Raw genomic sequence first — 22927 nt, forward strand, 5'->3', positions numbered from 1 at the left:
GGAATCGATTCTTCATCGGGGCCAACGTAGACTTAGCAAGTTTGCACGACGTTAACCTGGAGGCTCTGTAAACCAGGTCTCTTACCCTCGTCCTCTCTTTTCAGTCTGATACAGCTTGAAGAACGTTGTTTGAGGGTCCGCACGCGAGAAGTAGAAAATGCCGGATATTACCAGCCTGACCGCAGCAGAGCCGTAACGAGCTCACCGTTATACTACTGCGCCCCAGTTACTCTCGACGTTACTCATCCAACTCTTCCACATGCTGGATAAATATATGAAGCTTTGTATTTTTGTTGCTTGTGTAAGAAGTTAAACTTTCGTGGGGCGACGAGGTAGCTGCAGGGCCAAGGGCTCTTCCTTCGAGTGCTGAGAAACTGACTGAGTGCACAAGACCAAATGAGAAAGGATGTTCTGACGAAATACTTTGTTAAAACACACGACGAGATACAACTGCAAAGTCACGTTGACACTAAAGTATATCACGTTCATGAAATCTCGGTCGAGGGAAAGACACAACGGAAATGCTGGATGGGGCGACAAAGAGGGAGGGTAAAACTCTGAAACGTTCATGAGAATTCGATGCAGTATCTCTACTCAGTTATGTTACAGCTCTCGCTTGGACGTAACTCTCGCCTCAAGGGTGTTAGCGGTTGCAAGCTTTTTTGTTTCGCTTCCTCTGCGCATTCGCTCTTTCCTGTCTCCGCGAGTCTTCCTTTTTATTTTTCCTCCTCGTTTCTTCCCTTCTACCGCGATAGACTTTTTTCGTCTTTTCTCCTGCGACTTTAGTGTTTTACCGAAGTACCTTTGTGCCCTTTTTCTTACCGTGACAAGCCAAATGGCCAACTTTCCTTGTGCACAATTGAGTTTATTTTCATTTGCAATTATCGACTGTGCCGGGCTTCAAGAGAGTTTTCATAGTTTTTTCGTGATTTTACCGTGATTTTGATCACATTAGTGCGAACTCGGAGTACTCAATGACGAAGCAGAATTTTTGTTTTCTTCATTTTGGAATCCCATGCGCTTCATATTTTCAGCTTTTTATCAGTCGATCACACTCTCATATAACCAAAGTTTCTGGCTATATAGTCAGCACTTTTAGGAACTCTAAGAAATCTTTAAAAAAATTGTCCTTCCCTGAGCCCGTTATCTCTTCTAAATCACTTTTTAAGGTAGATTCCTAATCAAAGATATTATTACTATAAATTGATGTCAGAGTTATTAATTCAAAATTGTAAATCAATTTTTTCAACTTATTTTTTGGCGAATGAAATTACAAGCTATTAATCAATCGACCATCCATCACTGACTGAGCTCGAAATTTCAATCGTCCCTACCGAAAATACTATAGTTTTTCATGTAAAAAGTCACATTAGACGGCGCAAAGGGAAAACACAAAAGGAAATGGATCGAGAAAAAAGTATTAATAAAAAGACAGAAAGGTATGACAGGAATGGCCCAAACCAAGAAGAGACAAAATTCCGAAATAAGCAAATGTGAGGTTATTGGTGCGCTCATTACCAATTTCATTAAATCTCTGACGTAATATATTTTTATTACTAGTAAGGCAATCGTCTTGAATTTTTTTCCAAACTTTCACTAAACACTTCACTGTTATTGTGTACTTTTTTATAAACTTCGTAAGAAGCGTTCATTCCTTATATGGAAAGGTAAACGATTTTTTACGCATAGTCCTTAAAACCCTGCGTATTTTTCTTCATGTTTAAGTACGTTTATCTCAATAGCCAGTGAGACGAACCGTTTAAAATTTGATACGCGTGTCAGTCAACTACCTGTTTGAACTCCGTGTAAATTTCAAGACTTTCTTAAGAAAATCGTTTCATTTATACTTTAATCGTAAATCATGAAAATATATATTTTTTCTGATCAAGAAAATTCTTGCGACGTTAATTAATCTCACGAAATATACACGCTGCCGCGCTCTTATCGCTCGTGTTATTGCGTAATGCACGTGGGCGAAAGGAGATTCATGCAGAAACAGCGAAAACTGCTAGCGTGCGTAAAATATGAACCTTTCGAAATGAACCTTGAATGGGACATTGTTGATCTTCCTTGAATTCCCGAACCGTCTAATTTACTAAAACTCAACGTCGTTTATACTTCTTAATATTTCGTCGAAATTCATATTTTTCAACGAAACTGAGCTCGTGCAGCGTATTTTTTCCACCTACGCATTTCCAAACCAACTTTTCATTCACCCTCGAAAACGAAATCCTCGAAAAAACGATTCATTCTTGGTTCCATAAACTTTATTGTTGCTATCACTTATGAGTTTTTTTTTGTTTTCACCAAAATATAAAAAATGGGAAAATATCAGAGATTGTATTATAATCTTATGACAAATACGATATTTCGAATGAAAAAGTTCCATGCTCTTTTAAGGTCTATCGTAAAACCTGCGATCGTCACCTCCGAAGCACAGCTACTATTCTTGGTTCGTGTTCTTGGTACAAGCTTTTATGGAATCCTCTTCAATCAGTGTGTATAGGAAAAAAGGCAAGGAAAATGGTTTATACTAAATAAAAAAAATCCTTCTTCCCTTTCCTTTCGATCATCACTGTTATGATGGCGATGGAAAGAAAAAATGAAATAAAAAAAATCGATGAATCCGCTCTGCAAAGATCTGGTGTCTTTCGAAGGCTCGAGTTAGTCGCATTTACATTGAAACTTGGGAGTAACCGCGTGTGTGTATCTCGAGCTTACGAAGATCAACGTAACTCTGAAATTTAGTAACATTGGTCAGCTCCTCCGTTGCTTGTCAAGTAAGCAACGAGCACTCAATGAAAATCTCGTTGCTAGGAATTCTAAGAAAATTAATATGCACAGCACAGTCAATAAAACGACTTAGGCATACGCATCCAGCGCGTAAAATGCCGAGAAAAATGATTGGAGATTCCCGTGTGAAAAGTTGCTGTCTGAGCAGCTTCCCATGAGAAAGATAAAATATAAACAAACTACTGTTTACTCAGAACATATTTATGACGAATGAACGAACGAATTAGAGTCCCATTTCTAACTGGCGGTGCTCACATACTCATTTGCGAAAACGATGCGTGCTTGAAAAAGCGATGAAGAATCCAATATGAACTCACCAAACTGAAAAATATAGCTGACGTACAATAATTGCTATTTTCCATGTCAGTGGACTGACAAATGGCATATCGTACCTTCAACACCCACGCGCACTCTTCGTCTTTCATTAGAATAAAAAAATGGTCTGGCATTAAAAGGAAAACGGAAGAACACGTATCGTGAAGAGCAATTTGTTATCCTTTTCGAAGTGAAAATAAAAAATGTACTCTCAACGTCTTTTTTATTTTGTAGACGAATAAGCGAGGTAAAAATTGCATATGGACTCGGAGGGACGGCACCGAACTTTGTGGAGAAATGCTCGTCGGACTTGCTACTTCATTCACGGCCCCGATGTTACTGAGAGAACACTCGGCAAGCGAGCGCTGCTTGTGGCAAGCAAACGCTGCATATGGGGTAGCTTCGGCGCACAAATTTCTCCACCCTCGCCACCAACACCTTGAGGTTTTTGCCAGTTGGAAGTATCCGCTGGTACAGGAAACTTTGAAAATATTGTAAGTGAAAGTTCAATTGTAGAAAACTCGTGAAAAGGTTCGATCTTCTGGTAGACCCATCTTGGAATATCTTTATCAGATTATTTCAAAAGATTTTTCATTGGAAAGCACATTGTTCGTTTGGGCACCCGAGGAACTTTTTCATTCGGGCGTCCGAACTATCTTTTTTATGATTCTGCACATACCTCAGATTTTTACGAGCTCATTGATAATTAATTTAAACCCACTTCACTAGTTCCAACGATTTTATGAAGTTATCGTAGATCTTTGGAGGCAGTGAAACTGCCTTGAGGGATTGATGAGCGAATCGATGCATAGTTAAACGGTCACTTTTGAGTCAGGTTTCCATTTTTAAATTACTGAAAGAAATCGTAATTTTTTAATTTCGTTTATGAAAAATATTAAATAAATTTTGATAAATTTATAAAAATGATCGCTCAATCTCTTTGATAATAATTGAAATAATTTTGAGTTCTATTTTTGGACTATTATTTGCCATAAAAAAAAAAACGGATTGATTACACCACCGTACGAGTTTGATTCGCGGTTTATCAGCGTATCGTTCCGGACGGATATACCAAAAATATAGCGAGGAAATCACTGAAACAAAAATGACGTGTTGTACGCACTGAGCAGCTCGAAAACACCATCCGATCGATGTTTTGGAAGAAAATCAATCAGCATACACAGACAGCACAAAGGAATTCTAGGATCTACAATTAAGGAGTTTCGGTACAAAAGTCTAAATATTAAGAAATTGATCAAATTTTTGCCATCGTTCTGCGTAGGCTGACAGAGCCTTTTTTTAATCGATCAAACTTTCAACGAATTTCGATTTTGAAAATTCCAAGTGAGGTTAGTCGACTGATCCACACTCATAAACAGATTGCACCTTATAAAGTGAAGTGTCAAAAAAAATCAGTTTAATTTTCAGGAGCGTCGTTGCTAAGAAAAATCAATAACAATTTGGCTCAAATAACAAGTAATCTTATGGAAATCAAGACACATTCAGTGATATCTCCGTTAAAAATGATGCTAAAAATATGAAATTTTTTGGGCAACATGAGCAAGGCTTGCCGAATAATGTCAATTTTTTCAGATTTATTAGGAGATTTTCTGAGATTATATTTATAATAATCTGTTTCCTGTGCAGTTTTTTGAAGCTAGGATCGTCACCGTCCGTGTTTTCGACTGAGCTTTCACCAGTTTTTCGTCTTTTTTTCCCAACTCTTTTTAAAAGTGTGTGCAACATTGCCAAACTGTAAACTAGCCTAACTTTTGAAAGGTACAGGTCATAACTTTTGGGTAAAATAAATGACTGTACGGCCTCAACTTCCTTAAATTTGTTGTCATAAACATTCGGAAAAATGTGGTCGAAAGAATAATACCGTCTGTTGTGAATTCTCGCACGTTAAACTTATCTCGATTTCGTAACTCGTGTAATATATGCAAGATCGTGACCGATCGTCCGTTTATGTAACTTGGAAATCTTCGTCGACGAAACCAATGAGATTTCATGAAATTTCATTTTGTCAAATTGACGAATAAGTATAACCAAAGTAAATGCTGCGCACAATTCTGACAAAAATGAGCAGATATTTTTCGAAAGAGTAACTCACAATCAGTTACTTTGGCTACGATGGATATTGAAAATTAATGAAAAGCAGCTTAACCCTCGAAGACCACACATGTCTCAAATGGTCTCAAGGCTTGTCGTGTCCGGTAAAATCGGTGCTACGCGACGCAGACGTAAACTTCCGTTTTTCATTTCTTAATCTCGAGAAAGTTTCTCTCGCGCTGGATAGAAAAATATTAATAATCAATTCCCAGGCAACTTTTGATATAGAAAAGGTCTTGGAGTGGCTGACATTCGAGGTGGAATTTTCCATATGCAAAATCAATAAAAATCTGAAATGGATTTATCAAGCGATTTGTTACCGACATCCAGTAAGTCTTTGATGTTTAGCCGAACTTACAAATATGCAGTTACTCATGCGCTGTGTTTCGTATCAATTTATTACTCTCCTCTACTTTTTTGATAGCGCGTATGGGTGAGAAAAAAGGACGGTGAATTCGCGAAGTTACTTAGCTCACATGTGTTCGTGCGGTTAAAAAAAGAACCCATCGGTGAGCGGAAAACTATATTGCGACGGTGAAATCGCGCATTTTATCTTTGATTAGTCTTCGCACATTTGCGTGATGCCAAGCTTCTGATCACCGATGAAAAAGCCGAGACGATGCGAGGACGATAGTAATCTTGAAAAAGTCCATTTTCGTTGATAGCGATGTGGCGAATCTTCACTTCAATCGTGTGAGCTTTCTATTTGGCGCTCGTATTCAGCGGTGAGACAATCATTGTAATTACACAAAAGTAACTCCAAAATACAAAAGTAGCTTAAGAATACAAAGATCGTTGATACGCTGAGCCACGATAAAAAAGAACAGAATTCGATGAAACCCAAAAACCCAATGAAGAATCGTCGTTTGTGCATAATTTTTCGGTTGAAATTCATTTCAATGATTTCGACGACAGTGATGTTTGTTTTATTTCAAAATAATGTTAAACGTGAAGTCATCGTGTACAAAGTTTGACTCATTATGGCCTCTTTAAATGAAATCAGTAACCACTGATTTTGTCGAGCGATCTTTTACCCCCGAATCTCGTACTCGGCGCTCTAATTATTTAAGGAGTCTTCCGTAATAAGATTTTTCAAAAAAATCGATTTTTTTTATTGAATTTTTCAAAAGTATACATATTTAAAAGTATCATACTGAAATTTTATAAAGATCTGAACAGTCCAAGTGTACTTTTGAGCGACGTTTACTTGCATATCATACGAATTTTGAGCGGAACTATTTTTTTTTTTTTTTGCAAAAAATGATGAAATAAAACGTGCTTTTTCGTTGTTTTTGAAAGAACGACTGCCATTTTGTCATTTTTGAAAAAATTGAAAATCGTATGTACCTATTGAATCTATAGCCATTTTTATCTTTTTCTCCGATCATCCATTCCAGAGATTTCATCAACAGCGCACACTCATCTTATTTTTTGGACCTGTCATCTCCCCCATTTTTCTGTACGAAAACTGAGTAAAATAAATTTTCTAGTGTATTTTAAGAGTGCATCTTTTAGGCCTAACACTTTTTATATTGATATTTATACCAGTCGAAAAAATTCGTGACAATAGTCTTTTTTTGCCCGTCTAATTAGAGTAGACCCCTCAAAGTTTTTAATGATGAAGCTGCTACGATTTTGGCTGTTTTTTCATCAACAAAAATATCGCAGGCTGTTGGAAAATCCCACGAAACGTATAGAAAAAATTGCTTTTTTCTTAGCCCGATAGCTTAGTATATTTTCATCGAAAATACTGGATCGGAATCGCGGGAGAAGCGATAGAAAAACAAGGGTGCCCAATAGAATTTGATCTCTCATTGTTCCTTTAAGTCATCTCCAACGAAAAAAACAAGAGAAAAAAATCGTATTACAGAGATTTTATCAAGAGCGCACGCCCATCTTATTTTTTGGAGCTGTCTTCTCCCCCATTTTACTGTACGAAAACTGAGTAACATAAATATAAAAAAAAATTTTTTGTGTATTTTAAAAGTGCATTTTCAGGCCTAACACTTTTTATATTCATATTTATCAAGAGACGCGGTGGCCGGTTTTATGACGTTACAGAATTTTCAAACGGCTCTCACAAACAAACCATTTCGTGAAAGGATCTGAAAATTGGTGACGATTTTTTTTTCGGTTCTTCCCTTTCCATTGGTCCTTGTTTAATTTATACCGGTCAAAAAAATTCTTGAAAATAGTATTTTTTTTGCCTGTCTAATTAGGGTAGACCCTTCAAGTTCCTCGATCAAATTGAAATGATCGAGGAAGAACGACATTTTAGGGGCTGACAAATCCACGAGTTTCAGCTCAACAGTGAAGTATTTCAATGCTTTTTCGGTAAAATATCGCTCGTAAATAATACGGGAAGTGAGATACTTGTGGTAAAAACGAAAGCATTTTCCATTTACGTCGTGAGTATATGCTTCAATTCGTCTTCAGCCCACGTTTATTGATCCCTCGTGCTGCTTTTCTCGACTCTCGGAGGCACACACGTCTATCTGTCAAGTGCGCCTTCGCAATACGTATATCGTTCACAGCACGATTTTTACCTGTCACGTAGAAAAAGGAAAAACTACACTGGTCTGGGTTTCGGATTATTTTCAATAATATTTCACAAGATATTCAATTATTTCATTATTTCTCAATTATTTCTTTTTTCAATTTTCAATTATTTAATTTTTTTCATTGTTTTTTCCTTATTTGCCTTTTTTCACGCATTTGTTGTCCTGTGGGGCTGGCAGTAGTGTTACAGAGATCTGGAGACATCCGAGTCTCATATTTTTTTTTTCTCCTACTGATAACGGTATGTGACTTTTTCTTTTTATTCTCAGAACCAGGTGCAAAAGCCCATCACGAAAATGGACGTAATAAAACACGTTATATACATTCGTCTGACACATAAAGTTTATGACAAAAGGGACAAGAAAATGTCTGTCGAATACAGAGAAAGAACGAAGAAAATAACGACTGTCCGATCGTTATCAATTCACTGCTCTCGTAAAACTAACTTTGCATACATATATTTTCACGTTTCATGTATTCTATACATATTCCATACATATAAATTGATACCGGATATCGAACGAAGAAGCATCAAACTTCAACGTATATAGAGACATAAAAACGAAAAATGAGCCTCAGGCTTCTCGTATTCTTTGCCATTGGGCAGCCATTATTTTCGAGCTTTGTCTATGCAGCCGAACTGAACTACCTTCCAGGATGGAGGAAAAATTTTCACGGTATCGTAATTCCAGGGAATTTTGTACTTCTCTCTTCGCATTGGGTTTTTGGAATTTTTTGGAAAGTTAATTACATCGCGATAGATTCTCGTTCGATCTTCTATTATTTGAACAAATGAAAGCCTTGATCATGCCTCAAGTTTGAATTTTGTGAAATATTGGCGTTGTACATCGCGATATGACATTTAAAAAAGAATTTTTTAACTCGAAATCAAACTTTTTTTTCATTGACTTTTTATCATTCTGACTCTACCTTGGCCTGCTGAATTCAAAAATATCTCAAAGGAAGTTTACTCTTCATTCGCCATAAAAGGTTCGTTGAAGACAGCAAAGGTACAAAGAACTTTTGTCTGTAGGACGTGAACGTAACGATTGATTCGTAAGAGCATTCATCGGATGTTTATTTTCCGATTGAATTGACAGAAAAATTGTGTTTTTTTCGAAAAAGTGGAGTGCACTTTTGCAAGGGTTTAAAGAAAAATCAATTACAGCAGTTCGTTTCAATCGATTCATTTATTACTCCATGGATTCAGGATCTTTGTGCTTGCAGAATGTTGGAAAGAAACATTCCGAGTGTACTTGGAGCGTGGCGATATGCTGACCCCAATCGTGGCTTGAGGTCGGCCTCAATTTGGGGTCAAAGTTCAGAAACCCCATTTTTATAACATTTTTATTTTTTTTGAAATTCATTACTCAACAATCTCGATGCTTGTTGTTGAAAAAATACTAAAAAAATATACAAATTTTTTCATGAGGGTTTACCCCTGAAATTCTTGGGATTATAAGATTATTTCGTTCACAAAATCACTGATGAAGAATCCCTTATTTCAAAACCTGACGAACGTTAAAGAATTTCGTGACAATGTTATACAGTTGGGGTCAATTTATCGTGATGTACAGCGTAAATATTTTCGGAGCCTCCTTCAGTCTTTTGGGAAACGTGATTCGATTGTTTTCCAGGAAATAACAACGAACATCGTGGCTCTTGAACGAGGGAAAGTTGAAAAAACTTTCACCACGTTTTTCCTAAGCTTTGTGAAAAGGGAGTCGCAACACATCGAGAAGCAAAGAAAACGAGAACGAGGAAACCCGACGAGTAAGGGAAAAGGTCGCTAAGAGGTTGCCAACGGTTTTGGAAGTTTTTAGCTGATGATTCTCGGCTTTGGATACGACACTGGAACCTCCGAGGTTTTTTTATCATCTTTTTTAGTGTTTCACGACCGGGTCTTTTTATTAAGTTCCTTCCATACGAAAACCTTTCATAAATCTTTTTGCAGCGAGCTTCGTATTATAATTATGATGAGTAAATTGACTTAACTATATGAAAGGAAGGCCACTGATATGATAAGTCACAAAGTCTGGATTTCTTCATATTAAAGTACAGAATTTCAGCAACTATTGAAAATGCACACGAAATTGTTTCACATTGCCAAGTTTTTTGTACTGGCTTTAATGTTGTTCAGAAGCAGGGTGGGGATGGATCAAAGTGGGGGATATTTTCCTATGCTTATACATTGGGCGCCGTGGTTATTTATTTTATGCCCCGTAGGCTATCGACCCATTAGTTTTTTTTTTTAACTCGTAAGTTATGATTTAAATTTGGGTAAGAAAGGGATTTTATCAATGTTATCATGATATCTCATTTTTGTTTAATCTTAAATAGTCAAACATTTCGACAACGAAAGATTTTGAAATCGGAAGAAATCGCGGCAACGTTGGGGCCCCTTTTGGCACCCGTTTCCGCAACGTAGGCCTAAACTTCGTTGCCAGCCGGTGTTGACATATGGTAACATAACCTTGAAAATTTACACAGCGGTGAAATGTTTAAGATGATTGATTTGAGTGATTATGATCGATTACAAAAACATAAACAAAATAAATTTAATTTATTTTTTCGTATATATTTAATGACAATTATTCTAGGTTAAAACATCATGCGTGCTATTGATTTTTCAAATTTCCCGCGCGGATTCGATACCCACACTCGCTCAGTCCTCCCGCCCCTTCTCTCTGTCTTGAGAGTCCGACGTTGTCATGCCTGTCATATTCTCGGCCGCTTCGAGTAAAATTTCACGCGATTTTGACACAAAAGTTACAGTTTTTTAACTAAATTTTAATGGCACGATCAGTTTTATCCCAAGATTACTGGCTCCGTCCATTAGAGACTGCAGTGTTTTTTTTTCTTCAAAAATAAGCTCTAAATTGATTTGAAATTTTATAGAGACATAGTTCCAATGTTGGACTGTAAAAATTTCAAATTTTTTTTCATAAGGCGTGATTTGCTTCTAAACAACCTTAAGCAGATGGAACGATGAACTCGTACGTTATCAAATAGTTTCGAATTCAAAGTAATCTCGTACGTTTACCTTCCGCTTTCGCCTTAAAAATGGCTCATCCGCAGAGGAACTCTTTCTTAGCTTCGATTACCTTCAAATTTACTCCCAGAAGATGAAAAATTTCGGAGCTGATGGTGAAGCGAAACCGTTGGCTGGTTGATCGATGAAAAATTATCTGCGTACGAAAATTCAGCATTTGCTGATGGAATATCATAGCACGCATTATTTCTTAGTGGTGTGCTCGCACCCATAAAATAAAGAGTATATAAATGGAGCCCTCTCAGCGTAAATGCATCGATGGCGAAATATCGACGCTCCCGAACGAGCGCACCGACGTCAACATCGAAACTTCAAGAAGAAATTGAGACTATATATTCGAATGAGAGGGGAAAATCCCGGAATCTATAAAATTATTGATTAAGGAAGTTGGAGCGATATATATTAGGACATCATACGAAAAATTCATTAGATTTTATTATTCCAAAATAATGAATTGAAAATTTACGTGAATCTTCTTGAATAGCGCTTAATTATGTGTGAAAAATTTGAAGAGGTTTCACCGCCTGGTAATCGAGATATTCATTGTCGAAAATGACGAGGTTAAACATGGGCTCTTATGGAAGCTTTCAAAAAATTGCAAACTTCAACAATAAATATCTCAATTTCACGACGGTAAACCATCGGCATATCCCGCCAGAAGTTTAATACTGTCTTAAGCTTTCTGTTTAAAAAATTTTAATGTGCAAAGTTGGAAAATAGTTTTAACATAAGATACGCTTCAACCTCCTTAACGAAAAATTGTGACTCTTTGACGAAGTTCCGAACGATTGGTCTCGAGGCAAATAAACCTCGAATTTGTAACATTTTAATATGAACTTATTGTTAACTTGTTGTAAAAGCATATCGAGTTCGAATTCAGCTTTTTTATTAGCGACGAATTATAAAAAAGTCGCAAATTCACCTTTTGTCGTAAATAAGAACGATAGAGGCCTTCAGGCTAGTCCATTAAACGGACTCGCAGCCTCTGCACAGCTTTTGTTAATTAAGGCTCGCCTACAAAAGTTGTCAATGAAAAACGTAAAAAAATGGGAGCTTTGCTGTTCGCTGGGGGAAACAGCTTCGTGTCGAAGATGGGGCAGCGGTGTTGCCCTTTGAAAGGAGGGCTCGACGCATAATAAGTTTTCAGCACTTCCCCCTTCTGATATATATAATCGCACATGCTCGTACATATACCTATTTTCGTGGCGCATTTCTTCATCAAACTGTAAACAATCTACAAGAAGCATGCTCCAAAAGTGCCTGGCAGAATTTTTTTTCTTGTTTTTCCGTTGGAGATGACTTGAATGAAGGATCAATGAGAAATCAAATTCTATTAGGCACCCTTGTTTTTCTATCTTCTCCCACGATTCCGATTCAATATTTTCGATGAAAATATACTAAGCTATGGGGCTAAGAAAGAAGCAATTTTTTCTATACTCTCTGTGGGATTTTCCAACAGCCTGGGACATTTTTGTTGATGAAAAAACAGCCAAAATCGTAGCAGCTTTTTTATAAAAAACTTTGAGGGGTCTACTCTAATTAGACGGGCAAAAAAAGACTATTGTCACGAATTTTTTCGACCGGTATAAATTATAAATATGAATATAAAAAATGTTAAGCCTGAAAAAGACTCTTTTAAAATACACAACAAATTTTTGTTTTATACTTATTTTACTCGTACAAAAAAATGGAGGAGGAGAGAGGTCCAAAAAAAGATGGGTGTGTGCTTAAATCTCTGGAATGGATGATCGGAGATAAAAAATCAAAATGGTTTTAGATTCAATAGGTAAATGGCTATAGCGCGTATCTTACGATTTTTTATTTTTTCAAAAATAACAAAATGGCAGCCATTTTTCCAAAAACTCCGGAAGAGCACGTTTTTTTCATCGGCTTTTGCAAAATACAAATAGTTCCGATCAAAATTTCAAAATTCGTATGATATGAGCTATAGCTGTAGTCACAAAGAACATGTGGTAAAATTTTGGCAAGGATCGGTTGAGTAGCTTCAGAGATTTTATCAACGAGCCCTCCAAAAACGTGATTCTGAGAAAAACGCGTTTAAACAAAGGCACAAGTGTTTATTAACTTTTACTATGACACTTTTAAATATGTAAATTTTCGAAAAATCCAATAAAAAGATATCTATTTTTTGAAAATTCTCATTAGGATAAAAAATTGAAAATATTGTGAGTCCTGGAAAAACAGATAACAAATGAGTAGAAAAAGTGCAAAAGAAAAAAGTTACGGAAGCTATTTGAATGAGAGGCGAAAGCGGATACTGCGAGGAACTCGCCATGATGTACTGCTCGTAACACCCTGTGCGAGATTCTCTCGCTGTGTTCCATCTCGAGATTTTTGCTTGGCGTGAAATTACAAAATATCTCGAGAAAATTTTTCCGTCTCTCTGTCCCATGACCTCTGATATTTCCGGCATTCAGAGTCCTGTTTTGTAAAGGAGATTTATACAGAAAAGTCGCGCATGATTTAAATGAGGTTTATGATGTTTCACACGCCATGATATATTGATGTTCCCGCGAAGTGTATGGATCCCTGAAGCATTTTCACGTTGAATTCATTACGAACGAGTTTGCTGTTATTTTCGTTTTTTTTTTTTTCATATCATGAGAAATGGAACCGACGGCTTCCAGTGGTAAAACTCGTCAATCTGAAAGTCCTTCGGTTTTTATAGCAATACAAAATGAATTCACAGAGTCCACGTGTTCGTTTTGCTTTTCTTTTTCAATATTTGTTTCGCGACAATGAGGACGATCGAAGTAAAAATCTAACGAGTGCATATATTTTTATGAATTTGTTTATTCACATACGAAAAACTATTACTACGAAAATATGTAACGTTATTTTATAATCCACGGATTAATTCAGTCCGTTTGCTTCATATTTCAACGATTTTTAACTCGAGTAGAGATCGGAGTTGTACAAAATCCGTTGACGAGTTTCATTTAATCCGGATTTGCGTGGATATTGCAAGAGCCACTTACCTCGAGGGGCTCTGATTCGGTGCGGAACTCTCGCGCAAGAGAACTTGCGCTCTGGCACCACGAAAGAAATTTTTCAGCGAAGCAATTGCTCCTTCTTTTCATCCCTTCTTCACACATCTAAGGATGAACCTTATAGTGCTCTCCTCTGCGCATCGAATCTCAGATCCATCACACTTGTATTAATTCTCCATCAAATCCATTCGATTATACTCTGAAAAATAATCTCATCCATTTCTGAGGGAGGATGCAATCGATCTCAGCAACCGTGCGGTGGAAATTCCTTCTCTTCAAATACAACAATAATCTCGGTTTCGTTGCTTAATCCTGGAAAATACGGGTTTGTATGGAAAATGCAAAAAAAAAAAAAAAATAGCAGCTCCAACCCACGTTTCGACACGATACTTGCGTACTTGAAAAGAAAACTTTTCCCGAAATTTCTCACTTTTCATGGAGCGCTGCTCTCTACTTTGGACCAAAATCATTGAAAAAAAGCTAATTAATTTTTCGAATTCTCGAAACACAAAATTCTTTAACTCAAGCTCAAAATATGTTAACACAAACTTTAACTCAAATGAATACTTGTGGTAATTAATTTTTATTTGTGATGTAAATTATTGTGTATTCGGTGCATAATTTAAAAAGAAGAAAAAGCCCTGCAGTCATCGGACGATGGCTTGAACTTTTTTTCACGAAATCTTCACTCGAAATGCTCAACTTTATTCGGAGAATCTATAATCTTTATCTTATAGGCAAAAAAACGTAAAAATAAATATAAAAAAATGTAAAAAATATAAATAATAATATTGAAATAATCGCTAAATTTCTAATTAGCGGGAATAAGTTTTTTTTTCGTTCTTATAATTTTTGCTACCACCGACACGTACTTCTAAAAAGCGAATTAAACTTTTTTAAAGCTCTTATAAATGGGGCGGCACGGTTTTGGACATTTTCACTGAGTATCACTCGGCCGGGATTCAAAGGGGAGTACTTGATGTTTCATTTTGTTTCCTCGGGTATGCGGTTTTTGTCAAAATAATGAGATAAGTTCTCGGGAACGTGCGGAAAACTGTAAAACGTAACCTTTTTGTTGATACGCGAACAATGCGGCAATGAGCTGAACGGTAACGACTTACGACCCTGCCCTGGATTAATCGACGTGCAGTGAAAACCGATGAAAAGAGCAGAATTTAAATAGCGTCCCCTCATCGAAGTAATTCCGAAAAACAAAAACTGCTTAAAAAACGTCGCATGTTGAAAAATTTGAGAGTGCGGCAGGACTCTTGCAAGTTTCTTTCTTAAGGTAGATCGTGCCCGAAGGATCGTACTTTGTGGGCGTCTAAATTGGACCGATTTTTACTTCCTAATTAAAGTTATTATCACTTTAAATTAATGTGAGAATTATTAATTCGAATTAATTTTTTCAACTTATCTTTTGGCGAATGAAATTACAAGACATTAATTAATCGGGGATCCATCCATCACTGATTGAATCCGAAATTTCATTCGTCCTTGGTGAAAATACAAATATGAAAATATCAAATATAAAATTTGATATGCGACTAGCCATTAAAATTCTGTGTAAATTTCAAGACTTTCTTAAAAAAATCGTTTCGTGCATGAACTACCTTAATATTCCAAGTCAATCCGCTATCGTGTCCATCGATTCAGTCAAAAAATCATGAACGAATAAATACGTTTTTTTATTTTTATGGTGTCACGGTGTATGGCAAAATATTGTGGGAAATAAAGATTCGCGATAGCCTCAAAGAAATGTGTACTGTACCGAAAACCCAATTGTCATGATTCCGTTCACATTTTGTTGTCACAATGCAGGCTGAATTTTGACTCAACTTCGTGGGGAAAATAAAATTAATTTCCCTCTGCGCATTTACGTAATTCCCAGAAAACCTTTCCTGAGATTCCATGCTCCTCGGATCATTAGGTACAATCATTTGGAAAATGCATTTCCTTGTGAAATCACCCCCTTGTTTACGGTGTTGATGGAGACATTAACATTTTTTCATTCTCGCGTAACTTTTTCTTCTTTTAATTTACGCCAGAAAATAACTTTGACCCTCAGAGAGATTGACACTATAAAAAATTAATGCGAGCTCCTAAAAATGATTGTAATAAAAAAATGAAAATTCCCAAAGGCCCAATCTTATTCAACTTTTGTAACCTTTTTCAGACACTTTTTTAATCCAGTTTTTCAGCGCTGTCAGCGTCGCACGGTGGCCTTTTTCAAAGGAGTATTTTTTCACCTCATCAATTCCAGCCCAAATCACCAATGGGGAGATTTAATTTTTTCAATCTACTTGTGCTCTCAAAAATTAGTTTCCGTATCGCGAAACCGGAAGTTAACGAATTGCATCGTTTCTCCCGAAAAAAAATACTCGAAAATACCTGTTTTTTTTCAGAGTGTTACATTTTGGAAACTTCCCAACAACAATACAATTTTTTCCCGTGCCGACCGACGAGTATCAAACAAACAAGGATAAAGAGCTCTACAATAAGTTTACATTATCCGCTATGAACTTTCACGTTTTCGTCAGCATTGATTTTAAGATGTAGAAATAATGAGATAAAGTTGAAAAGTATTAATTCCATTCACGTTTTGGAGTCCATTATGTCTCAAGAATATCTCGGATCTTGGAATGGAATATCATACAAGGTAGGATAACTCGTCGATAGAATCTGCTTATGTGTGCACAGAGTATGTCAATACTAGTGCTTTTCATTTGTACAAGTTTGAAGGGACGTACGAGGGTGGTGAGAGGTTTATGTATTCCTGAGTGTACGCTCAGCATGATAAGCAGCTCTTACCACTCGGTCGGTAGCCGTTCGTATTTCAGTTTCTCATATTGCACGTGGATCACGTGTACTCCGACTTCATTCTTATACGAAACGATGACCGAAGTTGAATAGTGAATTATGTTAAGGAGAATTCGAGTTCAATTTTTATGTGAACTCGTGGCATTGTTTAAATTGAAACTTGTCGAGAAAAGTTATTCGTTATAACAAAGTTTTCGAAACTCGTGCCCCCTTCGTTCAACTGCGCACGAGCTATTCAAATGGTTGGAAATGGAGCATGAATTCAGAGGATTAATTTTGGATGGCATGCGATTCTCTGAAAAAAGAGCAGCTCTGCAGCCACTCTGAGTGAATTTTCCTTCTCCTTGTATTTTCTCTGCTGGGGCTGAGGTAATTTTTTAAAAAATCACGGTACCTCGAAGTGAAGATGTGGCTCATTCATTCTCCGAACGAATTTCTTCTCTTGGAGCCAAAGTAATTTTAGCTGAATTGCAACGCTGGGATTATGTGAAAAAAAGACACAGATTAAGGAAATTGCGACGGTCTTTTTTCGCGAGCGTTGCTCGTGTCACGCTTCTCATTTGAGGAGCAAAACTGTAATCAACGCGAACAGAAGAGGATCGCTTTTAGTGGCGTTCGTGTTTTATTTTTACACTCCTACAAAAACGATTCTTTTAATAATTGACAAAGAAGCTTCGACAATCCAATTTTGGAAAGTAAGGGAACGTCGCTTCGTTCACACCGCGAGCTACTGTCAGTTCGAGAAACGAGTGACAGTATCTCGAAGGTCGCATCCGACTCGATTCCCATCAAGAATTCCCTCGAATGCGATTTCTGGAATCCCGAAAATCCCCGAATTTCACATGATCATAACTCAACAGCTAAATTGAGATTCAGAGACGGATACGAGAGGACTTTCAGGAAGGATTTCCGTCGTAGACTGAGCACAGTAGGGTGGCAGATATCAGGAAATCCCCACGCTAATCGGTTACTTCCGCAAAAAACTCTAACCAATCGACAAAAAATAACGACGGAGCTTTCGTATGGAAATTCGCGAAAATCGATTCTCACTTTCCGAGATTTTGGAGTTATGAAAAAACTAGCGTGGAGATTTATGTTACGTCATATCGGAAATAATCCGGTTCCGTATACATTTTATTTGTTGAAGAAGAAAAAAAATTCTAATCCTGCCGAAAGTTGAATTTCGAAAAAAAATCCATTCAACCGCCCGATGCCCAATTTGACGTGAAATCGTTGGAATCTCTATTGAATTGAACGTCAGAACCGTGGTTGTATGAAAAACCTCAAAAGCTTCGTTACTCGTTGATTGTTCAGGCGCTCGAGCTCACTTTGGGCCTCGAAAAAGGGCGATTCTGCACACTGCACACTGTAAAATCCAATTGAATTGCTCGGACCACAACGATATTACAGTTTTTAGAAGTACAAGAGAAGGCGCAGGATCGAGAAAAAATATTTTTCTCCCCGATGACCTCTTTGGCCGCGAGAAAACAGGAAACTTCCGTACCGAAAGGTCAAAGTTCGATCGCAAGCTCCGCGAGGTTCATCACCCCTTCATCAATCGCGTATCCGTACAAATATAGCACGCTATAATAGTGTTGTATGAAAGGTTGAATTCACCCGATGAATTAATTGAACAAACGTGGCGGTTACGAGTGTCGAGTGTATAAATACCACAAAAATAATTCCCTTCGGTTCGGCAGACTTATTATTCGTATTGATACGGTTCGTGCAAAAAGTTATTCTCATTTTTGGACTGCAGCGTTTTACATATCGCGATAATTTTAAGGAAATAGTACAGGTAAAATGCAGATGGAAATATGATCTGGGAACAAGGAGTTTGCATCTGGATTTGCCATCAATTTATTTCCATCCGGTGCATACGATCTGGCTGGCGAGAGAAAAGGGAAAGGGAGCTGGGCAAGGAATTGTACAGAAAGCGGGTGAAATAATCGAGAGAATAGAAAAAAAAGGAGGCGAGAGTTCGGGACATGATGAAACGAGGTGAAAGGGCTGCTAGTTTGAAAGGCTGGAATAAACAGTTGAAATGTGCCATCGCGCGCGTGAATTCTCGTGGCCGTGATTGCGGTTCCTTCATGTTTGCGTCGCGATATACACCACGTGGGATTTCCCGATTTTTCCTTTTTCCAGCTTTTCTTTTCTATAGTCAAAAGCGTACCGTACCGGATTGCGGTTGTCCGGGAGCCAATCATCCGCGAATTTATCCGCTGTGTGAATGCCGAATGGCGAATACGCCGATCGAGCCGCTCTTCAGAATAAGAACTATACGAAAGCTCTCGGCAAAAGTCGACAAAGTTTTTTCCGATACGGGCATGAGCGTGGTCGAAGGAACACCGTTTCGACACTCTCGTTTCTTCGTATAATAAATTATAGCTCAACCGTTTTTTCTTTTCCAAGTATTTCAAAGTTTGAAAACTTAAGTCGCCGTATATGAGGTAAGAGCGAACTTTCTTCGCAGCGTTATCAAAGGCACTTGCGAGCTCTTATGAACGAGATAAAAGTTCAAACGTGTGAGAGCACATTTACTGTTCTCCGTGTGCTTTCCTAAGGCACTTTGACTCTCACATACGTATATGCGAGCAAGGTGAAGGGAAAGTGACATGATACGTCATTCGCCCTAATGACGTACTTCCGCCCGTAACATATTTCACAACGAAAATTTTTCCCATTTTTCCACCCTCTCGTCAGCCCGACGAGATAAGGGCGAAACGAGTTTTTTTCCGACTATCATTCGCAGGACGTCCGAAATTGGACGGTTAAAAAAAAGGGAAGTAAAAAAAAAAATCATTGTACACGCACGCCGAATCAGGCTGTTGCGGTCAACCCGAGGAAAGAGCGAGATGAGGGTTCCGAGGGTTAAACTGATCTCCAGGTATTGCACGATTCCCGAGGATTCGAGGGGCAGGGAAAGGATCAAGAACGATTCAGAGGATCCTCCCTTAAAACCGAAGGAACAAAAAAAAGCGATAAATCACAAACATGACATAGGAATGGAGAAAATAAATTTAATTTTTTCTTTACTTCGATATCCCTTCGCTTCGTTGAACGCGACAAATGTTCGCGGTCAAATTCGTTCTCGAAAACACAGCGATGAACGAAATTTACGCGTCATTTCCATATCAACCATCAGTTTTTTCACGAGGTTTTTACACTTTCGTCCATGAAGTTATACTCTCGATGTATCTGAACACGAAGCTTATACACTTCGTCACGGAGAAGGAAGAAAAGAAGAAGCTGTACTAGAGGAAGCTATGATTAAATTGGAATCCCTTTGCAGATGGGAAACTGTAACATGACCGATCGATATCTGCCGACTTTCTCAACGTCGTTTTCTTAAGCTTTATAAAACCAAATCCCAAAATATTCATGGACCAATACGTTTTTACAGTTTCTCCACACTTTTTAGTGCTTTAAGCCAGTTCTATCGGTTCTGCAAATCCACTAAGTCATGACGATTTCGACTTTCTTGAGACCACAGAGTATATCAGAATTTTCGGGGGTCACCTCGCTCATGTCAAAGTTTAAAAGGCGCTTATTTCACAAATCCATTTCGCTATTTTTGTGTCCTTAATGTGGTGTGAATGTATGTATGGGTGTGTGCGTAACTGATTGTGAGTGGTATGCGTGAAGGTTCGAATATCGCGACCGTGAGTGCGAGAGAGATAGCTGCAAATTTCGAAATCGAAATTCTTTGACACAGTTTAACCGATTAAAAAAAGGCTCTGCCAGTCGATTTTTGCCATCGTTCTGCGTAGGCTGACAGAGCCTTTTTTTAATCGATCGAACTGTGTAAAAGAATTTCGATTTCGAAAATTCCAAGTGAGCTTAGTCGACTGATTCATGCTCTCAACGACGGCTGACGAGGAACGCTCTCGTCAGTTCGACCCGAGGATGGAAGGTGTATAGATGCGAAATCTAACAATACTCACGTATCTCGAAACAAACTTTGTTGAAATGTTTGCCCGTCCAATGAAATCTTTTTATTATTTCCTACCTTAATCCCACTGTACTGGCTTGAAACTGTGAATGCAAGTTTTGTATTCTCTCACGATGCACGGGATTTTTCCCACTTAGGATTCAAGGATAAGATAATATTTTTTTATCTCCCATACCACCCCATCGCAGTGCCCAATCGATGTGAAGTGCGAAGCTCGAGCAAGCAGTCGGGCTGGCTTAATTAACACAATATTAGGCCATTACCACAATGTGTTTTATCACGAGCTTACGCATTAAATGGACTACATTTTCGGCATGCTATTGACGATAACGCTTCAAGCATCAAGCACTTAATTACGAGGGCTGATTACCTACGTCGTCGTGGTTATAACGTTTCTTCAATCTCTACCATAATCGCGGGTACTCGTACGTAATTTCCAATATTACTCAATTTATAAGTATCAAAGTACAAATGATCAGATCAACACACTTTCGTTGCGAGCTTTTTCAATATTGTTCTCACGACTGGCTACATTCGTGCTCATATTCAACCGCTGGCTCCAGTTTCACTCGTTGTTCTTCTACATTCTCATGGAAACGACGATAATTCGAGAAATCATAAAGGCGTAAGCCTCCGAGCTTCTGAATAATAATTCTACCATTGACAAAGCGGTCGAAAAAAATTCATTCGTTTTCAGACTTTTGATTATTGTTGTTTTCATGGTTTTTAGTGACGAAAGTGCTCGGTGATCACAGCCACTCTGATTGAAACATTTTCAAAATCCCTATCAAATTGAATACTCGAAACTATCGATGCCAAAAATTCTCTCATCGCACCATCAACGTGAAGCATCCGAATTGCCCAAGCGCTGGCGTTTCGAGATTTTTCGTTCCATCAATCCCGACAGTGGGATGCCCTGAATGTCAATCAAGTTCATGACCGCATTGATGCCCAACAAAAGCTCGTGCTGCGGCCACAGCGTGATCAAGTTTTAAAGATTCGTCCCTGACAAGGCACGTTTTTTTCGTATCTTTTATTCCTGACACACGATCTTTAGCCATGGGCCAGGCTTCCAACCAATATCAGAACTCATCAGCTACGTTCATTGTCCAGAATTTCAACTTCGCCATACGAATAAACCGCGGTTTATAGCGAAGTACAAGCGAGTCATAGTCGAGACGACCATCCGCCCGTTTTGTCGATAATGCAAGACTCACGTACAGGAATGGAACAGGAATCGATCGACAAAACTGATAAAATATTGATGAAGAATGTTGTTACTGTAAAAGCGTTACAGTGTTCGGACGGTATGTGTCAATATCCGTGAGGCGCCGTTGGTCGAAGGAACACTTTGTATTATGAATCCAATTGAAAACACTCTCGAAAATCTCGGGAAATCTCGCTACGAGGGCTCGGGAGCTCTCGAGCTTGTTGTTTTCGAATTTTTCGTTTCGTCCAATTTTTTTTTTTGTTTTTCTCAACATTGGACATTGGAGAATTTGATTTGAGCTTATGGACTTGAGGAACGACGTAACCGTCAATATTAAAACCGTCAATAATTATTCGTGGCGTCTCAAGTTCGACCTAACAAATAGAGACTTGTGTTCAACAAAAATTCGTACGATAAAGTACTTCTTTGAACGGAAGATGCGATCGCGAAAAGAAGCAGAGAAAATTTCCAATGATTATGCGTGCATGGAATTTGATATGAAAAATCAGAAAAATGAAGTCAATTTGAATGTATGAATTTATGGATCAAATTTTTCTATAAGCAATGACTGGCTTCCTCTCCGCGTTCGTTCTCCAAATGAAAGTGGAAAAACTGCTTAGAACTTTGATTAGGGGTCGGAGATTGTTTTTTTAACTCGTTCAACGGTATATGATTCATGGCTTAAGGAGCTGAAATCCTCGGAAGACCTTGAAAGGGCATGCCCGATACTGAAGGTCGTTTCTATAGGAACTTGATGGACCGGAGAGCAAGTTCCCCAACAACGCGTACTCCTGCCTTTTCCTTTCTACTTTGGTTTCTCTCGAAAGCGCTCGAAGCCTTCACTTCCTGTTTGTCCCCTCGAAAAATCGTTGATGAAATAGGGTAGAACGTGGGGAAAAAATCCCATCACAAGGCTCGTCCCGTATATCCGTGCTGGGAGACCCGGAGGTCAGCTAAATCTAATTCCTCAATTCCGTCACATTCGTCGATGATCTATCGCTCTGAGAATTTTGATTTAGTGAACCTTCTTAATGAGGATAAACGAAGGGGAGAAAAGAGGAAAGTAGAAGGAATTGAAAAGTAGGCTATCGAAACAAGCT

General features: G+C 38.0%; 1 protein-coding gene across 4 annotated transcripts in view; it reads right to left on the reverse strand.

The window, feature by feature from the left end:
- LOC122414798 (uncharacterized) overlaps positions 1–22927 on the reverse strand; it is a 53030-nt gene that overhangs the window by 22959 nt on the left and 7144 nt on the right. For 3 of the 4 annotated variants that reach the window (XR_006261818.1, XM_043426393.1, XM_043426391.1), the window contains exon 1: positions 3111–3561. The exons of the other annotated variant lie outside the window; for it this stretch is intronic. The gene's annotated coding sequence lies outside the window, so the exon portion shown is untranslated. Of the gene's footprint in view, positions 1–3110; positions 3562–22927 lie in introns of those variants that run through there. 4 annotated transcript variants of the gene reach the window in all.

Source organism: Venturia canescens, chromosome 8 (assembly GCF_019457755.1).
Source record: "Venturia canescens isolate UGA chromosome 8, ASM1945775v1, whole genome shotgun sequence".
NCBI classification, from domain to species: domain Eukaryota; kingdom Metazoa; phylum Arthropoda; class Insecta; order Hymenoptera; family Ichneumonidae; genus Venturia; species Venturia canescens.